We start from the raw sequence: 21,814 nt of genomic DNA on the forward strand, positions 1-21,814 counted from the left end.
AATTGTAAAGTGTACCCAGTATGTAGGACGGTCCTAGTGTCTTGGGTGATTGCTGGTTGGCACGGACTTGGTGGGCTAAAGGGCCTGTTTCCAAGCTTTATCTCTAGTCTAGTCCAGTCTAATTGCCACCTGAGTAAACTGGACCGCAGAATCCAGCCAACAGCAATGGCAACAAGGCCAGATATTCTACCATCACGGTGTTATTAAAGAAGAAACGTTTTACCAGGTTATCAGGAAAACATGTTTTTTCTTAGAACTGGAGTTCTTTTTTAATCCACGAGTGATGTTTGACAGGTTCTTGGATTAATGTTTTATCGCGAAAATGATGGCGTGGTTGGTAACTGACCATATTATTGATTGTGCAAGTTTGCCATTGTCAATCCCATAGTTGAGAACCACAGTCATAACAAGCATTGACCAATACAGGAATTACATTGCACCTCACTCTCCCCCAAACCAAGTTGAATTACCTTATTTTTAATCATCCACTTCACAAACTTGTTATCGTAAGGCTCATCCCCTTCCATTTTGGAGAGATCTACACCTGGAAAGAAAGTTATGTAAATAATTAGAAGAAATCAATATTTTTGTTACTGAGGCAGGCTACACATTAGCGCCTTGTTCAGAGCTCCAAAACCATCTTTGTGACTCAGTGTCCCACACGAGGCAATGGGGAACCGTAGACTGAGTGACTCAGGAGAGCTCCAACAACGACAAAGTTTAAATAGGAAAGAAGACTGGTTGTGTACCAGGAGCCTGAAGAAGGGCCCCGTCCTGAAACGACACCTGTCCCTTTTCTCTGGGGATGCTGCCTGGCCTGTTGAGTTGCTCCAGCACTTTGTCTCTATCGTTGGTATAAACCAGCACCTGCACCCAAGAATAACCTCCTTTTAGAAACGTAGAAAAATAGATGCAGGAGTAGGCCATTTGGCCCTTCGAGCCGGCACCGCCATTCAATATGATCATGACTGATCATCAGTACTCCGTTCCTGCTTTCTCCCCGTATCCTTTGATTCCTTTAGCCCTAAGAGCTAACTCTAACTCCCCCTTGAAAACATGCAGTGAATTGGCCTCCACTGCCTTCTGTGGCAGAGCGCATTCCGCAGATTCACAACTCTCTGGGTGAAAAAGTCTTTCCTCATCTCAGTCCTCAAATGGCCGACGCCTGATTCTTTTGTCCTTCTGTCCCTCTCCGCTGCTGACAGCGGTGACTGAATGTGCGCCTGGCCTCGATGTCAATAGACAATAGACAATAGGTGCAGGAGGAGGCCATTCGGCCCTTCGAGCCAGCACCGCCATTCAATGTGATCATGGCTGATCATTCTCAATCAGTACCCCGTTCCTGCCCTCTCCCCCATACCCCCCGACTCCGCTATCCTTAAGGGTTGCCGTGAAGGGTTCAACCACCCGCGCATTCCTCCCGACCGTGGTGGCAGGTACCACAGGGCCGTTCACTGGCACGGAGGGGAGGCGGTGGCGGGAAACTTCACGGGTGAGCAGGGGCCTTCTGCCGTCCGACATCCGCACGCCCGTGCCAACGCGTGCCCAAAAGTGGCAAGCAGCGGGAGCAGCAAACACGGCGCCTGCCCCCCTCGGTCGGAGGTCACCCAACCGCCAGCCCAGGGTGAGGTCTGCCAAGCCTGCCCGCGCCACAGATCTGGAAAGGATATTCCTGGTCTGTGTGGGTGGGAGACAATAGACAATAGATAATGGGTGCAGGAGTAGGCCATTCGACCCTTCGAGCCAGCACCACCATACAATGTGATCATGGCTGATCATTCTAAATCAGTACCCCGTTCCTGCCTTCTCCCCATACCCCCTGACTCCGCTATCCTTAAGAGCTCTCTCTTGAATGCATTCAGAGAATTGGCCTCCACTGCCTTCTGAGTTAGGCCATTCAGCCCATCAAGTCTACTCCGCTGCTCAATCCTGGCTGATCTATCTCTCCCTCCTAGCCCCATTCTCCTGCTTTCTGTCCATAACCTCTGACACCCGTACTAATCAAGAATCTATCTGTTTCTGCCGTAAATAATTCCATTGACTTGGCCTCCACCGCCTTCTGTGGCAAAGAATTCCACAGATTCTCCACCCTCTGACCAAAGAAATTCCTCCTCACCTCCTTCCTAAAAGAACGTCCTTTAATTCTGAGGCTGCGACCTCGAGTCCTAGACTCTCCCACTAGTGGGAACATCCTCTCACATCCACTCTATCCAAGTCCTTGAACTCCAATCTCCTTCCTCTATTTCTCGTTCCCCTTCTCTATTCCCCGTTTCCAGGCTCTCCCTCCATTCCATATCCAGTGGTCCCCTGCTCCTCCATTCCATATCCAGTGGTCCCCTGCTCCTCCATTCCATATCCAGTGGTCCCCTGCACCTCCATTCCATATCCAGTGGTCCCCTGCTCCTCCATTCCATATCCAGTGGTCCACTGCACCTCCATTCCATATCCAGTGGTCCCCTGCTCCTCCATTCCATATCCAGTGGGTCCCGACCACTCTGGTTCGTTCTCCATCCCCTCGTTTCCGACCCATTCCTCCCTGGCAATGATTTCCCTTGACTTACATTGTTCATTATTTTATTTCACAAAATGCTGGAGTAACATCGGCACGGTGGCGCAGCGGTAGAGTTGCTGCCTTACAGCGAATGCAGCGCCGGAGACTCAGGTTCGATCCTGACTATGGGCGCCGTCTGTACGGAGTTTGTACGTTCTCCCCGTGACCTGCGTGGGTTTTCTCCGAGATCTTCGGTTTCCTCCCACACTCCAAAGACGTACAGGCTTGTAGGTTAATTGGCTGGGCAAATGTAAACATTGTCCCTAGTGGGTGTAGGATAGTGTTAGTGTGCGGGGATCGCTGGGCGGCGCGGACCCGGTGGGCCGAAGGGCCTGTTTCTGGGCTGTATCTCTAAATCTCTAAAAAAATCTCTAAACTCAGCAGGTCAGGCAGCATCTCAGGAGAGAAGGAATGGGTGATGTTTCGGGTCGAGACCCTTCTTCAGACTCCTTGTTATTTTAAATACTTCAGTCAAATCCTCTCGCAATTCCATGTAATTCCACTGAAAAAGCCAGCTTCCTGAATCTAAACAAACAATTAAAATTCCTAATTGGTGGAATTGACCCGTAATTCACTTTGTATTTCCCTCTAAAGCTCTTTATATTAAAAAAAAGTCTTTCCCACTGGGTCCCAGAACTGGATACAATGTCCTAGTCTTTAGTGCTTCTGTTTGTAAAGCCCAGGGTCCCAGAAGCCTTTTCAACCCATGAAGTATGCGCATGTGTAGGAAGGAACTGCAGATGCTGGTTTACACCGAAGATAGACGCAAAAATGCTGGAGTAACTCAACGGGGACAGGCAGCATCTCTGGAAAGAGGGAATGGGTGACGTTTCGGGTTCAGCCTGAAGAAGGGCCTCGACCCGAAACGTCACCCATTACTTCTCTCCAGAGGTGCTGCTGAGTTACTCCAGCATTTTGTGTCTACCATCATTCTACTCAGACGGGCACAGACACAAAATAAAACGGCTTCAGACTCTTCTTCGGACCGAGTGCGCTCATGCCCTCTCTCGCTCACTCAGCTATCGCTGAAGCCCTTTCAGAACTGCACTCTCTCCTCCACTTTCTCTCCTCTCACAGAAGTGTGACACAGCCTGGCCGGCTTCAAAGCTTCACCGTCCCCTCTGCACTTGGCAGCAGCTCCAGGAAGCGTTGTGATGGCAAACCCCCGCAACCAGCTCCATCCACACGGCAAGAGTAGAGATGCAGGCAGTCGGCTGCTGCCAACATGCCAGCAGCGCGCGCCTTTGGATCGCGTTCAAATCAGAACTGTGGGCCCATTTACCCTGCTCCCCGGGCCCTCAGTTTGTTGAGTCTAAACGGCAGTACCGTGGGACGATTCCAATTTTCCACTTGTTACAAAACACCTCTGTTACCTTAATGCACCGTTCACGAGAGGGGAAGGAAACATTTCAAATCCGACTCGTGTCCCCCCTGTCGGCACATGGAAACACTAGAAAATAGGTGCAGGAGGAGGCCATTCGGCCCTTCGAGCCAGCACCGCCATTCAATGTGATCGTGGCTGATCATTCTCAATCTGTACCCTGTCCCTGCCTTCTCCCCCCATACCCCCTGACTCCATTAGCCCTAAGAGCTAAATCCAACTCTCTCTTAAAAACATCCAGTGAATTGGCCTCCACTGCCCTCTGTGGCAGAGAATTCCACAGATTCACAACTCTCTGTGTGAAAAAGTTTTTCCTCATCTCAGTCCTCATCTCTCCCCTTTATTCTTAAACTGTGTGACCACTGGTTCTGGACTCCCCCAACATCGGGAACGTTGTTCCTGGCATCTAGCCTGTCCAATCCCTTAAAGATTTTCTGTTTCTCACGAGAGCCGAGCGGTCAACCAGATCTCAAAACCATGGCCCAGGGAGTTCATGAGCGGCCGCTGCCGTTCGGTTCGGGGGGGGGGGGGGGGGGGGGGAGCGGGATGGAAGAGTGTTTACCTATAGCAGAAATGTCGGCGATCATGAAGTATCCTCCTTCTGGGATGACTGGCCTCATCCCGGCGGCGAGGAGAAGCTTCGCCATGCGATCCCGCTTGGCTTCCAGTTCGCGGGCCAGCGAAGTGAAGTAGCAATCCTGCTCCTTCAACCGGCCTCTTTCCTTCCGAATGCCCTGAGCAATGGCTTCCTGTTTGGGGGAAGACAGTGGCAGACAGTCCCCAGTCATTGTCCATCAACAAGGGGCCACAGTTTAAGAGTCCAGAACCAGGGGCCACAGTTTAAGAATAAGGGGTAGGCCATTTAGAACTGAGATGAGGAAAAACTTATTCAGTCAGAGAGTTGTGAATCTGTGGAATTCTCTGCCTCAGAAGGCAGTGGAGGCCAATTCTCTGAATGCATTCAAGAGAGAGCTAGATAGAGCTCTTAAGGATAGCGGAGTCAAGGGGTATGGGGAGAAGGTAGGAACGGGGTACTTATTGAGAATGATCAGCCATGATCACATTGAATGGCGGTGCTGGCTCGAAGGGCCGAATGGCCTCCTCCTGCACCTATTGTCTATTGTGTATTGTGTATTGTGTATTGTCTATCAAGGCTTTCCCTGCAAAAAAATGCCCGCGCGTCATTAGCTCACTGCAGACGGAGCAATGATTCATCTATATACTAAAACTCTCGTTTGTTTGTTCGTTTGTTCCTGAACTAGAGCCAAAACGGTACACGATAAGTTGGGCAATTTTAGGCCCACTTTACTCACCGTCGTCCCTTTGGTGCTAATGGAAGAGGTTTCACTGAAATCGGTGTTATATTTTTAAGTTATTCACATTTTAATGTTTAAATCTATCTCCTAGGGAGGGAGGAGGGAGGGAGGGGGTAGAGGGGGGGGGAGAATAAGGGGGGTTGAGGGGGATGGAGTGGGGGGGGAGGGAAAGGGGGAGGGGAAGAGGGGGAGGGATAGGGAGGGGAGGAGGGAGGGGGAAGAGGGAGGGGGAGGGGGGAGAGGGGAGGGTGGGGAAGGGGGGGAGGGGAGGGTTGGGATGGGAGGAGAGGGTGCTGCACCAATGCAGGAAAGGTTTGGGCCCAAAGGGTCCACTTGGTCTAGTAGAGCACACAACTCAACAAAGTACAGCGCAGGAGCAAGCCCTTCGGCCCACAATGTCCGTGCCGAACGCAATGCCAAGTTAAATTAATCTCCTCTGCCCGAATGTGATCCCATGTGATATTTCCATTAGTGGGAGAGTCTAGGACTAGAGGCCACAGCCTCAGAATTAAAGGACGTTCTTTTAGGAAGGAGATGAGGAGGAATTTCTTTCGTCAGAGGGTGATGAATCTGTGGAATTCTTTGCCACTGAAGGCTGTGGAGGCCAAGTCAGTGGATATTTTTAAGGCGGAGGTAGATAGATTCTTGATTAGTACGGGTGTCAGAGGTTTAGGGGAGAAGGCAGGAGAATGGGGTTCGGACGGAGAGATGGATCAGCCATGATTGAATGGCGGAGTAGACTTGAAGGGCCAAATTCTACTATTCCTTACCACCAAATCATCCATATTCCACCATTCCCAGTATATCCACATGCTTAACTGAAAGCCTCTTGAATGCCTCTATATAGTATCTGCCTCCTCCACCACCACCCCTGGCAGCATGTTTCAGGCACCTACCACACTCGGCCTAAAGCGCCCCACATTTTTCCTTTACATTTTGCCCCACTCACCTTGAAGCTATGCCCACTCGTCTTTGGGAAGGAGAAAAGGTTCTGACCGTCCACCAAAGGAAAAAAAAAGTTCCGATTGTCTACCCTATTGACGCCCCTCATAATTTTATATCATTCTATCAGGTCCCCCCTTCAACCTCTAACGCTCCTGAGAAAACAAACCCAGTTTTTCTTCCAGCCTCTCCTTATAGCTAATACAAGGGCAACCAATCGATGGCATCTTTCATCCCCATCAATCCGTGCTCTGCCGGTATACTCTCACAACCTGTTTCATCTTCACCCCTTTGCCGTAACTTTTCCCTGCTGTCACCCTTATCCAACTATCATCAAATGCATCAAATCTAGTGGCCTGGTTTGTCCCTTATGTCAATGTAATCCGAGCACTAGACACTTTGGGCGAACAGTTTCTCCCAAGTACTGGACTTAATGACAACCGTCTTGTGTTAAAATTGTTTAAAGCTTGTAAATAAAGTGAAGAACAATGGAGGACCCGGCGTGGGGGGGGGGGGGGGTGGGGGCGCCGTGAGGGACGGTGGGAGAACAAAGGGGGAGGGGGGGTTGGGGAGGGGACTCTAGTTTAGAATCGCAGGACAAGTCAGCGTTCGTTCATTTGTTCGTTCCGGTTAGGGCGCGGTGCACGCGGCAGCCAGCCAACAGTCCAGAACAAGGGACCATGGTTTAAGAATAAGGGGTCGGCCATTTAGAGCTGAGATGAGGAAAAACTTTTTCAGTCAGAGAGTTGCGAATCTGTGGAATTCTCTGCCTCAGAAGGCAGTGGAGGCCAATTCTCTGAATGCATTCAAGAGAGAGCTAGATAGAGCTCTTAAGGATAGCGGAGTCAGGGGGTATGGGGAGAAGGCAGGGACGGGGTACTGATTGAGAATGATCAGCCATGATCACATTGAATGGTGGTGCTGGCTCGAAGGGCCGAATGGCCTCCTCCTGCACCTATTGTCTATTGTCTAACAGTCGCTTGTCTTTTTCTTTTCGTTTTCACTTTTAATTCAATTTTAATTTCAAGTTTTCGTGTCCCTTGTTGTGTGTTGTGACTGTTGGCAGACCAATTTCCCTCCGGGGGTGAATGAAGTTCTATCGTATCGGATCCCATCGTGTGAGAAGGTAAATTAGGTGACATCTAGTGCTCGTGAGTTTTGTTGTTAAAGTTCAATGGGCGCAGGATGTCTTAGTAAGGTGGAATTCATTGCCACAGGCGGCGGTGGAGGTCAAGCCAACGGATAATTTGAAGGCGGAGATTGACGATTAGTAAGGGTGTCAGGTTCCACAGTTCCTCCCTGCGACTGCGTGGGTTTCTTCCGGGTGCTCCGGTTTCTTCCACCATCCCAACGACGTGCAGGTTCGTAGGCCGATTGGCCCTCTGTAAATTGCCCCCAGTGTGGAGGGAGCGGATGCGAAAGTGGGACAATTATGGAACCAGTGTGAACGGGTGATCGGTGGTCGGCATGGACTCGGTGGGCCGAAGGGCCTCTTTCCATGCTGTATCTCGAAATTAAACTAAAGGAGTCCGTCGCTGATTCGGAGTTGGTCGTGTTGCACATGCAAGTTCCTAACAGAGTCAATAGTCATAGAGTGATACAGTGCGGAAACAGGCCCTTCGGCCCAACTCGCCCACACCGGCCAACAATGTCCCAGCTACCCTAGTCCCACTTGCCTGCGCTTGGTCCACATCCCTCCAAACCTGTCCTATCCATGTACCTGTCCAACTGTTTCTTAAACGGTGGGATAGTCCCACAGCCTCAACTACCTCCTGTGGCAGCCCGTTCCATACACCCACCCGGTGTGAAAAAGTTACCCTTCGGATTCCTATTAAATCTTTTCCACTTCACTTTGAACCTACGTCCTCTGGTCCTCGATTCCCCTACTAATGTACGGAAACTCCCACGGAGGAGTTGACAGGTAGCGAATCTGGTGGTCCAGATTTTAATTGACCCGAAACGTCACCCATTCTTTTTCTCCAGAGATGCTGCTCGACCCGCTGAGCTACTCCTGCGCTTTGTATCCGTGTCACAGAAGGAGAGATTGAAAATTGCAGAGTAAAGAATATTTCAAGAGGGTCCTAAGTAATATTTTCATCACTGCCAACAACGAGGGATTGCAAGTTATGCTGCAGCACCCTCCGAAGGGCAGGTCTGGAATAACAACCGGACTAAAGGCTGCAAAACCGTGCGTTCCCACACAAAAAGGCTCGCATTCGGGCGGAAGAAGACTCTGCCCGAACCGGCTCCCTGCCCCTTTTCCGGGGTTACGTCCGTGCCCGGTGGTACTGGAAAGGGACTACGCGTCCGCTGTCCACGGGCGCCCTGGAGGATTTCCAGGACCGCTGGGGGTGGAATGCATCCTTGACAAGGACTGTAATGTATGTTGTTTTAAGAGTATAGCATTTAAGAATATTTATTTAGATAGTTGGGTGATTTTGTGTTATGGTGGTGGGGGTTTTTTTGGTATGGTTTTGTTTTGGTTTTCTTGCAATAATTGATTACATTTATTTTTGTTTAAAAAAAACGGCTTGCATTTTCACTGTGCCGCTGTGTGGTTGATAGACTCCTACCTGAGAAGGTTGTGAGTTCAAGACTCACTCCAGGGATTAGAGGACGACAAACTAGGTTGATGCTCGATTGGAAAGAACGCAATGGAAGCGGGAGCAGGCAGGTGGTGCAGCCGGTGGAGCTGCTGCCTCACAGCGCTGGGGACCCGGGTTCGATCATAGAAACATAGAACATAGGTGCAGCAGGAGGCCATTCGGCCTTTCGAGCTAGCACCGCCATTCATTGTGATCATGGCTGATCATCCACAATCAATAACCCGTGCCTGCCTTCTCCCCGTATCCCTTGATTCCACTAGCCCCCAGAGCTCTGTCTAACTCTCTCTTACATTCATCCAGTGATTTGGCTTCCACTGCCCTATGTGGCAAAGAATTCCACAAATCCACAACTCTCTGGGTGAAAAGGTTCCTTCTCACCTCAGTTTAAAATGGCCTCCCCTTTATTCTTAGACTGTGGCCCATGGTTCTGGGCCCGCCCAACATTGGGAACATTTTTCCTGCATCTAGCTTGTCCAGTCCTTTTATAATTTTATATGTAAAATCCTGACCTCTGGTGCTGTCTGCGTGGAGCTTGCACGTTTCTCTCCGTGACCCCGTGGGTTTTCACTGGCCTCTGTAAGTTGTCCCCAGTGTGCAGGGAGTGGGTGAGAAAGTGGGATAACATTGAACTCGTGTGAAGAGGTGATCAATGATTCAGCCTGGGCTCGGAGGGTCAAAGAGCTGGCTTGCACTTTGCATCTCTAACTTAAAAATAAAACAAAATCAGGTAAACAAATTCCCTTTTTAATTGCGTAGGAAAATAACTGCAGATGCTGGTACAAATCGAAGGTATTTATTCACAAAATGCTGGAGTAACTCAGCGGGTCAGGCAGCATCTCAGGAGAAGGAATGGGTGAGGTTTCGGGTCGAAACCCTTCTTCGGACTGATCAGACTGATCTGAAGATGGGTCTCGACCCGAAACGTCACCCATTCCTTCTCTCCCGAGATGCTGCCTGACCCGCTGAGTTTGCTCCAGCATTCTGTGTGAAAGGTGTAAGTGATTGTCTAGAAAGACACCCAAGTTCCTCTGAACAACAATACATTTGAAATCCCCAGTCACAGTTCTTAAGGAGTTCTAGAATGGAGATGAGGAGGAATTTCTTTCGGCAGAGGGTGGTGAATCTGTGGAATTCATTGCCACAGACGGTGATGGAGGTCAAGTCAATGTGTATTTTTAAAGTATAAGAAGATAACTGCAGATGCTGGTACAAATCGAAGGTTTTTATTCACAAAATGCTGGAGTAACTCAGCAGGTCAGGCAGCATCTCGGGAGAGAAGGAATGGGTGACGTTTCGAGGTCTGAAGAAGGGTCTCGACCCGAAACGTCACCCATTCCTTCTCTCCTGAGATGCTGCCTGACCTGCTGAGTTACTCCAGCATTTTGTGAATAAAAACCGTGTATTTTTAAAGCGTACACTGACCGGTTCATTATTGATATGTGTGTCAAAGGTTATGGGGAGAAGGCCTGGTAATGTGGTTAAGAGGGACCAGTCAAGATCGAATGACAGAGCAGACACGATGGGTGGAATGGCCTAATTCTGCTCCGATGCTTTATGGTCTGATGAGTGCTGCATTGTCAGAAATGTTGCTTTTCAGATGACTCGTTGAAGTGGGGCTCCACCTGCACTTTCAGGCCGAGGCACTAAGATTCCACCCTGCTATTCCACAAAGCAGGAGAGATACCTGGAGTCCTTCCTGCTACTTATCTCTCAAGCAACACCAATTGGACATGTGAATGCACTGAAGACCCTCACCGCGACAGCACACAGCCGGCCGAGAAGTGTTTTGATGATGGATTTTGCCCTGGTCAGCGGTTGACACAAGCAAACTCCGTACCACACAGCAACTCACACAGGGTGGCACGGCGGTAGAGTTGCTGCCTTGCAGCGCTTGCAGCACCGGAGACCCGGGTTCGATCCCGACTACGGCCGCTGCCTGTGCGGAGTTTGTACGTTCTCCCCGTGACCGGGTGGGTTTTCTCCGAGATCTTCGGTTTCCTCCAACACTCCAAAGACGTCCAGGTTTGTAGGATAATTGGCTTGGTGTACTTGTAAATTGTCCCTGGTGTGTGTGCAGGATAGTTAATGTGCGGGGATCGCTGGTCGGTGTGGACTCGGTGGGCTGAAGGGCCAGTTTCTGCGCTGTATCTCTAAACTAAACTAAACTAAACTCAATGCACTGAGCACTCCGCTGCACAGTGGAGTCATAACTGAAGCAAACGTGGAAGTCATTTTACTGATGCATCCACTTCTCCTCATTTCAGGCTTGTGATGCTTCTTATCAAATGCCGTATCTTTTTGTAAAAAGAGCTGAAGAAAATGGCGATTCAAAGCTTCTCTTGAAAAAGAAATGTGTGTGCTGGTTTGTGATAGAAAGGCGGAGCAAAGTTAAAGGTGTAAACATTTCTTCCAAAACGGAATCCAAACTGACCTCAAGATGGAAAAACCTCCCAAGGCAGCCACTGTAATTATTGCCACAATGTCTTCTTATTCTCTGACACTTTTATGTGAAAGTGCTCTGTTCTCCCTCCATCTATTGATGCTTTGGAGGACTGCCTTAGATATATTCCCGAGTATAAAATATTTGCTGATCTGTAGGCTGTCCCAGGGACACGTACCATGTCAAACACCAGGTCGCAGTTGTACAAGACATTGGTGAGCCGCATTTAGAGTATTGTGTTCAGTTCCGGGCACCATGTTATAGGATGTTTCCAAATACACAGGACAAGATGTTAGAAATCCACAGTGCCAAATGTCAACTTGCTCCCGGTGGTGATGGGAGGCTTATGCACTCACCTGTGCTCCTCCGACGTTGAGAAAGGCTAGGCAGACACGTCATTGGGGTTATCAAGTGGGCACCTACTTTTCATCGACGTTTCGCTGATTGGACCCACGACGTCTCCAGTGGGCTCAGCAGTGCATCCTGGCGTCCCAGAACCACCCCCCTCTGCATCTGCCAAGCCGGCTTATTTGGGAGACCAGATGGGGTCTTTCCTCTTCAGCCAGAGCCACTGGCTACTCCGCTCTGCCACCCGTGATGTTTCCTTGATAGCCTGGCGCGGGGCTTGTCCGCTGATCCCCAGGTCCTTCATCAGTCTTACGGTAGATGTTGCCACAAATCCTCGACATCCAACTTCTACCGGGCAGATCTTTGCTCTCCAGCCCCGCTGTTCTGCCTCCGCTGGAAGGTCTGTGTAGCGCAGTTTCTTTCTTTCAAAGGCTTGAAAGATATTGTCAAGCTTGAAAGGGTTCAGAGAAGATTTACGAGGATGTTGCCAGGACTAGAGGGTGTGAGCTATAGGGAGAGGTTGAGTAGGCTGGGTCTCTATTCCTTGGAGCGCAGGAGGATGGAGGGGTGATCTTATAGAGGTGTACAAAATCATGAGAGGAATAGATCGGGTAGATGCACAGAGTCTCTTGCCCAGAGTAGGGGAATTGAGGACCAGAGAACATAGGTTCAAGGTGAAGGGGAAAAGATTTAACAGGAATCAGAGGGGTAATTTTTTCACACAAAGGGTGGTGGGTGTATGGAACAAGCTGCTAGAGGAGGTAGTTGAGGCTGCGACTATCCCACCTTTTAAGAAATAGTTAGGACAAGTTTGGAGGGATACGAACCAAGCACAGGCAGGTGGGACTAGTGTAGCTGGGACATGTTGGCCAGTGTGGGCAAGTTGGGATGAAGGTCATATCATATCATATCATATCATATCATATATATACAGCCGGAAACAGGCCTTTTCGGCCCTCCAAGTCCGTGCCGCCCAGCGATCCCCGTACATTAACACTATCCTACACCCACTAGGGACAATTTTTACATTTACCCAGCCAATTAACCTACATACCTGTACGTCTTTGGAGTGTGGGAGGAAACCGAAGATCTCGGAGAAAACCCACGCAGGTCACGGGGAGAACGTACAAACTCCTTACAGTGCAGCACCCGTAGTCAGGATCGAACCTGAGTCTCCGGCGCTGCATTCGCTGTAAAGCAGCAACTCTACCGCTGCGCTACCGTGCCGCCCTACACTGTTCCTGTTCCAACACTGGGAGATTGTTAACCCAGTGAACATTGATTAGGCGAAACCCATTGATCTGTTGTATGGCAGATTCCAGGTTGCATGTGTGCATGCTGAGAGATGCATTGAAGCTTGGACAGGTAAGATTTATAGGGATATGGGCCATATGTGAGCTAACTTAAATGGGGCAGCATGGATGAGTTGGGCTGAAGGGCCTATTTCCCTGCTGAAGGCCTCTGACTATGACACTGTTTTAGGAGACCAACGGAAAACCACAGAAGGGTCCAAAGTATGTCGGCATTGAGAAGGATTAATTGGCTGATTCAGCACGGTTTTCAATGAAACTTCTTCCATTAGCACCAAAGGGATAACGGTGAGTAAGGTGGGCCTAAAATCGTCGCGCTATCGTGTACCGTTTTGGTTGTAGTTCAGGAACAAACAAACAAACGAGAGTTTTAGTATATAGATGGGCCAAACGCAGGCAGGTGGGACTAGTGCATGTGGGCCGGCATGGGCAAGTTGGGCCGAAGGGCCTGTTTCCACACTCTATGAGTCCATGATTGTTTTCTGAAGTCAGGGTTAGCTAAAGCATCAACATTCACCCACCTGAAGAGCAGTGCAGCAGGTATAAACAGTGTTCTGTTGAACAGTCTGAAGATGTTTTATCAGGTGCTCCGGACCGACAGACCAACCAAGCTGCCAGAGAGAAGAATAAACAGCCCCTGACTATTTAAAAAAGTCAATTTTCAACTTTACAGCATTATGAACGACAATGTCATGAATAGTTTCATTGATCTGGAATGTCGGGTCCTCCAAACTCACCGAAAACATTGCAGACACAGATTTTATTTGGAGCCTCGACTAACGGGCCTCAAAGACATCGTTTATTATTAAAAAAAGGACACGATGAATAAATAAACTTCTTAAAATACTCACCTTCCAGCCAGTCACACTAAAGGCTTTGCCAGCACTTCCAATGGTGATGGTTCTTTCCCACATTCCTGGCAGCGTGGCTGTAAGGGTGAAGCAAATGAGGTGCGTTACAACAGATAGTATTGGAGCAGATGGAATGTGTGGGAAGGAACTGCAGATGCTGGTTTAGACTGAAGATAGGCACAAAACATTCCGAGGAAAGACATTCTTGCCATAGAGGGAGTACAGAGAAGGTTCACCAGATTGATTCCTGGGATGGCAGGACTTTCATATGACGAAAGACTGGATAGACTTGGCTTGTACTCGCTGGAATTTAGAAGATTGAGGGGGGATCTTATAGAAACTTACAAAATTCTTAAGGGGTTGGACAGGCTAGATGCAGGAAGATTGTTCCTGATGTTGGGGAAGTCCAGAACAAGGGGTCACAGTTTAAGGATAAGGGGGAAGTCTTTTAGGACCGAGATGAGAACGTTTTTTTTCACTCAGAGAGTGGTGAATCTGTGGAATTTTCTGCCACAGAAGGTAGTTGAGGCCAGTTCATTGGCTATATTTAAGAGGGAGTTAGATGTGGCCCTTGTGGCTAAAGGGATCAGGGGGGTATGGAGAGAAGGCGGGTACGGGATACTGAGTTGGATGATCAGCCATGATCATATTGAATGGAGGTGCAGGCTCGAAGGGCCGAATGGCCTACTCCTGCACCTATTTTCTATGTTTCTGTGTTTCTATAAAAAGTTGGGGTAACTCAGCGGGACAGGCAGCATCTCTGGAGAGAAGGAATGGGTGACGTTTCAGGTCGAGACCCTTCTTCAGTCCTTCTCTCCAGAGATGCTGCCTGCCCCGCTGAGATACTCCAGCTTTTCTGTGCCAAGTTAAACTAATCCCTCCTGCTTGTACAAGGGACGACGGTGAGTAAGGTGGGCCTAAAATTGTCGCGCTATCGTGTACCGTTTTGGCTGTAGTTCAGGAACAAACAAACAAACAAACAAACAAACGAGAGTTTTAGTATATAGATGTTGGGTGTATGGGACTCAGCGGGCCAGGCAGCCGGACGTAAAGGACCCGTCGGGCCACAGCCTGCTGGTCCCCCGGAGAGACGAGAGAGATCGGGGGGGACAATAGACAATAGACAATAGGTGCAGGAGGAGGCCATTCGGCCCTTCGAGCCAGCACCGCCATTCAATGTGATCATGGCTGATCATTCTCAATCAGTACCCCATTCCTGCCTTCAACCCATACCCCCTGACTCCGCTATCCTTAAGAGCTCTATCCAGCTCTCTCTTGAATGCATTTCAGAGAATTGGCCTCCACTGCCTTCTGAGGCTGAGAATTCCACAGATTCACAACTCTCTGACTGAAAAAGTTTTTCCTCATCTCAGTTCTAAATGGCCTACCCCTTATTCTTAAACTGTGGCCCCTGGTTCTGGACTCCCCCAACATTGGGAACATGTTTCCTGCCTCTAACGTGTCCAACCCCTTAATAATCTTATATGTTTCGATAAGATCTCCTCTCATTCTTCTAAATTCCAGTGTATACAAGCCTAGTCGCTCCGGTCTTTCAACATATGAGGAGGGAGGCGGTGGCGAGAGACGCGAGGGGGGAGGCGGGTGGGAGTGTGAAGCTGGGCCTCCCCTCCTTCCCCTCCAAGGCCGGCTGTGGGAGGTGTCCCCGGGACCCAAAGGGATGGACGGAACGGACAGGCGAGGAGAAGGACGTCAGTTCGCGGGACGATTAGCCTGGGGTTGGCCTGGATCCGACTCCGCTCCATAAAACTGGAGCACGCACCGGACTTTGGAATGGAGCCAAACCCTGGCGCCCCTTGCCTGCGGTCTCAGCGGACGATTTAGTTTAGTTGAGTGTAGTTTAGAGATACAGCGCGGAAACAGGCCCTTTCGGCCCACCGGGTCCGCGCCGACCAGCGATCCCCGCACATTGACACATTATCCTGCACTCACTAGGGACAATTGTTTTTACATTTACCAAGCCAATTAACCTACAAACCTGTACGTCTTTGGAGTGTGGGAGGAAACCGAAGAACTCGGAGAGAAAACCCACGCAGGTCACGGGGAGAACGTACAAACTCCGTACAGACAGCGCCCGTAGTCGGGATCGAACCCGGGTCTCCGGCGTTGCGTTCGCTATAAGGCGGCAACTCTACCGCTGCGCCACCGTGACCGCCCAGTAAATGATGCAAGCCTCTTGCATGCGGTCTCAGCCGACAATTTCTGTACTCTTTGTGCTAATTGGGGATCGTGCTTAGGTAGGGCAATGCTTTACCGAACTGTACGTAAAAAATAAAATGTCCCTGTACGTTTGCACGAGTGACAATAGAGCACCATTGACCACTGAGGGCAGCACGGGGGCCGAGGACACAGCCTTGCCGGGCAACTGTGTGGGCGATGTTTGGTGGGCGAGTTTGCAAGTTACCTATTTTGACGTGCTGATGCCCGCTGAAGACCAGCCACTCATACACCTCGTCGCTGATGCACAGGATGTCATGCTTAATGCACAGGTCCGCTATCACCTGCAGCTCTTCCTTCTTATATATCTACAATCAGAAATCACAAGGTGAAAGAACCCCGAGGTCCCGCGGTCAGAGTCCCTGGAGGTCGGGCCGAGGTCAGAGCCCCGGTCGTCAGGCTGAGGCGGGGCGGAGGTGGAGGGGCCGCCGAGAACAAAGAAGGACCCGGCGTGGGTGGGGCGAGAACAAAGAAGGACCCGGCGTGGGGGGGGGGAGGGCGAGAACAAAGAAGGACCTGGTGTGGGGGGGGTCGAGAACAAAGAAGGACCCGGCGTGGAGGGGGCCGAGAACAAAGAAGGACCCGGCATGGAGGGGGGGTCGAGAACAAAGAAGGACCCGGCGTGGAGGGGGCCGAGAACAAAGAAGGACCCGGCATGGAGGGGGGTGGGGCGAGAACAAAGAGCGACCCGGCGTGGAGGGGGGGGGCGAGAACAAAGAGTGACCTGGCTGGGGGGGGGGGGGGGGGGGGCGAGAATAAAGTGGGACCCAGTGTGAGTGGGCGGTGTGGGGGAACCGCCAAGAACACGGGAAGAACTGGCATATGGGGGGGGGGGGGGTCGCCGAGGACAAAGGAGGACCCAGTGTGGGGGGGGGGGGCTGGGGGCTGCCAAGAGCTAAGGGGTCCCGGCGTAGGAGGTCCACCTAGAGCAAAGGGGGCACGGTGGCGCAGCGGTAGAGTTGCTATCTTACAGCGAATGCAGCGCCGGAGACTCAGGTTCGATCCTGACTACGGGCGCCGTCTGTACGGAGTTTGTACGTTCTCCCCGTGACCTGCGTGGGTTTTCTCCGAGATCTTCGGTTTCCTCCCACACCCCAAAGACGTACAGGTATGTAGGTTAATTGGCTGGGCAAGTGTAAAAATTGTCCCTAGTGGGTGTCGGACAGTGTTAATGTGCGGGGATCGCTGGGCGGCGCGGACCCGGTGGGCCGAAGGGCCTGTTTCTGCACTGTATCTCTAAATCTAAAAGAAATCTTTAAAAAATCTAAAAACAGCTGGGGGAGGTGGGTGGGGGGGGGGGGGGGGGGGAACGACAAGGACAAAAGAGGGACCATCATTACTTAAAAGGTACTCTTTGTAACTTTGTCGGTGCTTTCGTGTGCTTTGCATAAAAAACAAAGAATTTCACTGTAACTCGCTTCATCACTATCAAGATTCACGATTCAATTTAATTGTCACATGCACCAATTAAGGTACAGTGAAATTTGAGTTACCATACAGCCATACTAAGTAAAAAGCAACAAGACACACAGCCACATAAAATAAAATTTAACATAAACATCCACCACAGCGAATTCCACATTCCTCACTGTGATGGAAGGCAATAAAGTTCAATTAACTTCCTCTTTGTTCACCGCGCGGTCGGGGCTGTTGAACCGTCTGCAGTCGCCGCTTCCGATGTCCGAGGCCCTCGTGTCGGGATGATCGAGACTCCGGCCTTCGGGACGGATTGAAACTCTCTCCGCGGCACGGAGCTCCCGAGTTGGCCTCTTCTTACCAGAGACCGTGGGTGTTAAAGTCCACAGGCCCCCGCGGTTGGAGCTCTCCGCAGTCGATCCTAGGCAAAGGATCGCAAGCTCCACGATGTTAAAGTCCGCGCAGCACCGCCGGTCTCCAGGAAAGGCCGCACCAACTCCACGATCTTAGGACGCAGAGCGGACGGAGATACGACACGGAGAAAAATCCCATGTCCATCAAGGTAAGAGATTGAAAAAAAAATTGCAATTCCCCCCCCCCCCCTCCATCCCCCACATAAAACAAACAAAGAACCACTGAAACATACTTTTAACACAAACTTAAAATAATAAAAACAGTAGAATTTACAGACAGGCTGTTGGCGAGGCAGCCAGTGCTGGTGGCGCACAAATGGCCTACTCCTGCACCTATTTTCTATGTTTCTGTTTCTATGTATTTATTCACAAAATGCTGGAGTAACTCAGCAGATCAGGCAGCATCTCAGGAGAGAAGGAATGGGTGACGTTTCGGGTCGAGACCCTTCTTCGAGCCTGCACCGCCATTCAATATGATCATGGCTGATCATCCAACTCAGTACCTGCCTTCTCTCCATACCCCCTGATCCCTTTAGCCACAAGGGCACATCTAACTCCCTCTTAAATATAGCCAATGAACTGGCCTCAACTACCCTCTGTGGCAGAGAATTCCACAGATTCACCACTCTCTGTGTGAAAATGTTCACCTCCTCTCTCTGATGAGAGTTCTGCAACACACTCTCCCGCCGCCCTCCCCATGATTAACCATCTCCTTTCATCTGTCATTTTCACACCTTATCCTTCCGGATCTGGGGGAAAAAAGGACACCAAGTGTTGCAGTAACTCAGCGGTTCAGGCAGCACCCCTGGCAAACACGGATCGGTGACATTTTGGGTCGGGACCCTTCTTCAGGCTGGTTTAAAAATGTAGTTTCAAAGGTCTTTTATTGTCACGTGCGCCAATTAAGGTACAGTGATATGCGAATTACCATACAGCCACACTGAAAAAGCAACAAGGCACGTAACTACATAAAAGTTAACATAAACATCCACCACAGCGGATTCCCCACATCCCTCACTTTGATGGATGGCAATAAAGTCTAATATTCTTCCCTCATTTTTCTCCCGCGGTCGGGGCGGTCGAAGCTCCCGTGTTAGGGCGATCGAAGCTCCCGCGATCGGGGCGATCGAAGCTCCTGTGGCCTGGAGTTCCCGAAGTCGGTCTCTGACCAGAGACTGCAAGCTCCACAACCTTAAAGTCCGCAGGCTCCCGCAGTAGAGCTCAGAGGTTGATCGCAAGCTCCGCGACGTTAAAGTCCTGGAGGCTCCCGCGGTGGAGCTTTTGAAGTCGGTTTAGAGTTCAGTTTAGAAATAAAGCATGGAAGTAGGCCCTTCGGCACATGTCGACCGTTGATCATCCATTCTCATTACTTCAATGTTATCCCATTTTCTCTTTCACTCCCTGCACGCTAAGGACACCCATATTGAAGCAACGACCAAGAAAGCATACCAATCAATGCCTCTCCTTCCTTAGGAGGTTCGGCATATCCCCAGCAACTCTCACCAACTTCTACAGATGCACCATAAAAAGCATGTATCATCGGGATGCGACACAGCTTGGTTTGGGAGCAGCCCCATCCAAGACGGGAAGAAATTGCAGCAAATTGTGGACACAACCCAGACCATCGCACAAACCGACCTCCCTTCCATTGACTCCATTTACACCTCGCGCTGCCTCGGCAAGGCCAGCAGCACAATCAAGGACGAGTCGCACCCCGGCCACTCCCTCTTCTCCCCTCTCCCCTCAGGCAACAGTGTGAAAACGCACACCTCCAGATTCAGGGAGAGTTTCTTCCCAGCTGTTATCAGGCAACTGAATCATCCTACCACAACCAGAGAGCAGTGCTGAGCTACTATCTACCTCATTGTAGACCCTTGGACTATCCTTGATCAGACTTTACTGGCTTCACCTTGCACTAAACGTTATTCCCTTATCATGTATCTATACACTGTGAACGGCTCGATTGTAATCATGTATTGTCTTTCCGCTGACTGGTTAGCATGCAGCAAAAGCTTTTCACTGTACCTCAGTACACGTGACCAACTAAACTAAACTAAAAGGGAAGGTAGATACAAAATGCCGGAGTAACTCAGCGGGACAGGCAGCGTCTCTGGAGAGAAGGAATGGGTGACGTTTCGTGTCGAGACCCTTCTTCGGCTGGAACTAAAAAGAAAATGATTTCAAAGGCCTTACCTTCCCCAAGGGATTATTGGGAGTGTTAATGATATTGCTTTGGTCCGGCTATTAAATTTACTGGCAAGTTCATCTCGGTCAAGGACCCAATCACCACTGTCACCCACATCTCCCACAACTCTCTCTTGCGTCTGAAAACAGAAGAAAAAAAAACACATACTTGAGTTTTCCACCAGGTAAATGCAATGAAGAAAGGAGCAAAATATTTAGCCGGGGAGAAAACGAACAGGAACAACATAAAAGGAACAGCAAGCAGGGAAACAAAAATCAAAGTACAGGAATCGAGTGCAGGACTCCTGCACTCTCCCCTCCCACCCCCCCCCCCCCACAAACTCCTCCCACCCTCCCTTCACACCCCTCCCCCCCCACAAACTCACCCCCCCCCACAAACTCCCCCACCCCCCCACAAACTCCCCCCACCCCTCCCCACAATCTCCCCCCACCCCTTCACACCCCCTCACAAACTCCCCCCTCCCCTCCCACCCCCCCCACAAACTCCCCCCCCACCCCTCTCACACACCCCCCCACAAACTCCACCCACTCCTTCACACCCCTCCCCCCCACACACTCCCCTCCCCTCCCACCCCCCACCTCCCCCCCACAAACTCCTCCCACCCCTTCACACCCCCCCCCACAAACTCCCCCACCCCTTCACAACCCCTCCCCCACACAAACTCCCCCACCCCTTCACACCCCTCCCCACCCCACAAACTCTCCCCTCCACAAACTCCCCTCCCCTCCCACCCCCTCCACAAACTCCCCCCTCCCCTCCAACACCCCCCCACAAACTCCCCCCACCCCTTCACATGCCTCCCCCCCCACAAATTCCCCCACCCCCTTCACACCCCTCCCCTCCCACAAACTCCCCCCACCCCTTAACACCCCTTACCCCCCCCCCACAAATTCCCCCCACCCCTTAACACCCCTCACCCCCCCACAAATTCCCCCCACCCCTTCACACCCCTCCCCCCCATAAACTCCCCCTCCCCAGCCCGATCAGAGACAATAAGAAAATACCAAGTACAGTGATATCAAATTTTTATTTCACTAGATTGAATCGGACAGTAATCTAGCTTATGAAGCTTCATCAAGGAGCTTTAAAGATTTACAAGACTGCAAACCATAAGCCTGGAGGTGTGAGTAATATAAACAGCGCCATTTTGTGGCTGAAATACACACAATAGGCCAAATGGTGTCCTTTTGTATAATACGTTCATAAATTCGAGCATAATTAGGCCATTCCACCCCTCAAGTCTACTCCGCCATTCAATCATGGCTGATCTATCTTCCGATCTCAACCCCATTCTCCTGCCTTCTCCCCACAACCCCTGACACCCTTTACTAATCAAGAATCCATCAATCTCCGCCTTAAAAATATCCATTGACTTGGCCTCCACAATAGACAATAGGTGCAGGAGTAGGCCATTCGGCCCTTCGAGCCAGCCTCTGTGGTAAACAATTCCACAGATTCACCACCCTCTGTCTAAAGAAACTCCTCCTCATCTCCTTCCTAAAGGTACATCCTTTTATTCTGAGGCTATGGCCTCAGGTCCTATACTCTCCCCCTAGTGGAAACATCCTCTCCGCATCCTCTCTATCCAGTCCTTGGACTCTTTGGTACGTTTCAATGAAGTACCCCCCCTCATCCTTCTAAATTTCATCATAGAGTTCAGGGAGTTCTATCACCATTAGTTTTGCAAGGAATTTCATTTCATGTAAATGCAATGCATAGCTTCAAAACTCTTTTTAAGGACGGTAATTTTAATGAACAATTGTTGACATACTCACGGGTTTAAAGAGATGAAGACAGGG

At 50.4% G+C, this 21,814-nt stretch overlaps 1 pseudogene across 1 annotated transcript in view; it reads right to left on the minus strand.

Moving 5' to 3' along the window:
• LOC144598204 (kynurenine--oxoglutarate transaminase 3-like) overlaps positions 1-21,814 on the minus strand; it is a 33,190-nt pseudogene that overhangs the window by 9,566 nt on the left and 1,810 nt on the right. Inside the window, exons 3-8 of the transcript XR_013547833.1 lie at positions 20,003-20,133; positions 16,168-16,288; positions 13,746-13,822; positions 13,416-13,505; positions 4,495-4,681; positions 471-544 (exon numbers count right to left, since the gene is read on the minus strand). The product of XR_013547833.1 is annotated as a kynurenine--oxoglutarate transaminase 3-like (transcript). The remainder of the gene's footprint in view (positions 1-470; positions 545-4,494; positions 4,682-13,415; positions 13,506-13,745; positions 13,823-16,167; positions 16,289-20,002; positions 20,134-21,814) is intronic.

Source organism: Rhinoraja longicauda, chromosome 11 (genome assembly GCF_053455715.1).
Source record: "Rhinoraja longicauda isolate Sanriku21f chromosome 11, sRhiLon1.1, whole genome shotgun sequence".
Classification (NCBI taxonomy): Eukaryota; Metazoa; Chordata; class Chondrichthyes; order Rajiformes; family Arhynchobatidae; genus Rhinoraja; species Rhinoraja longicauda.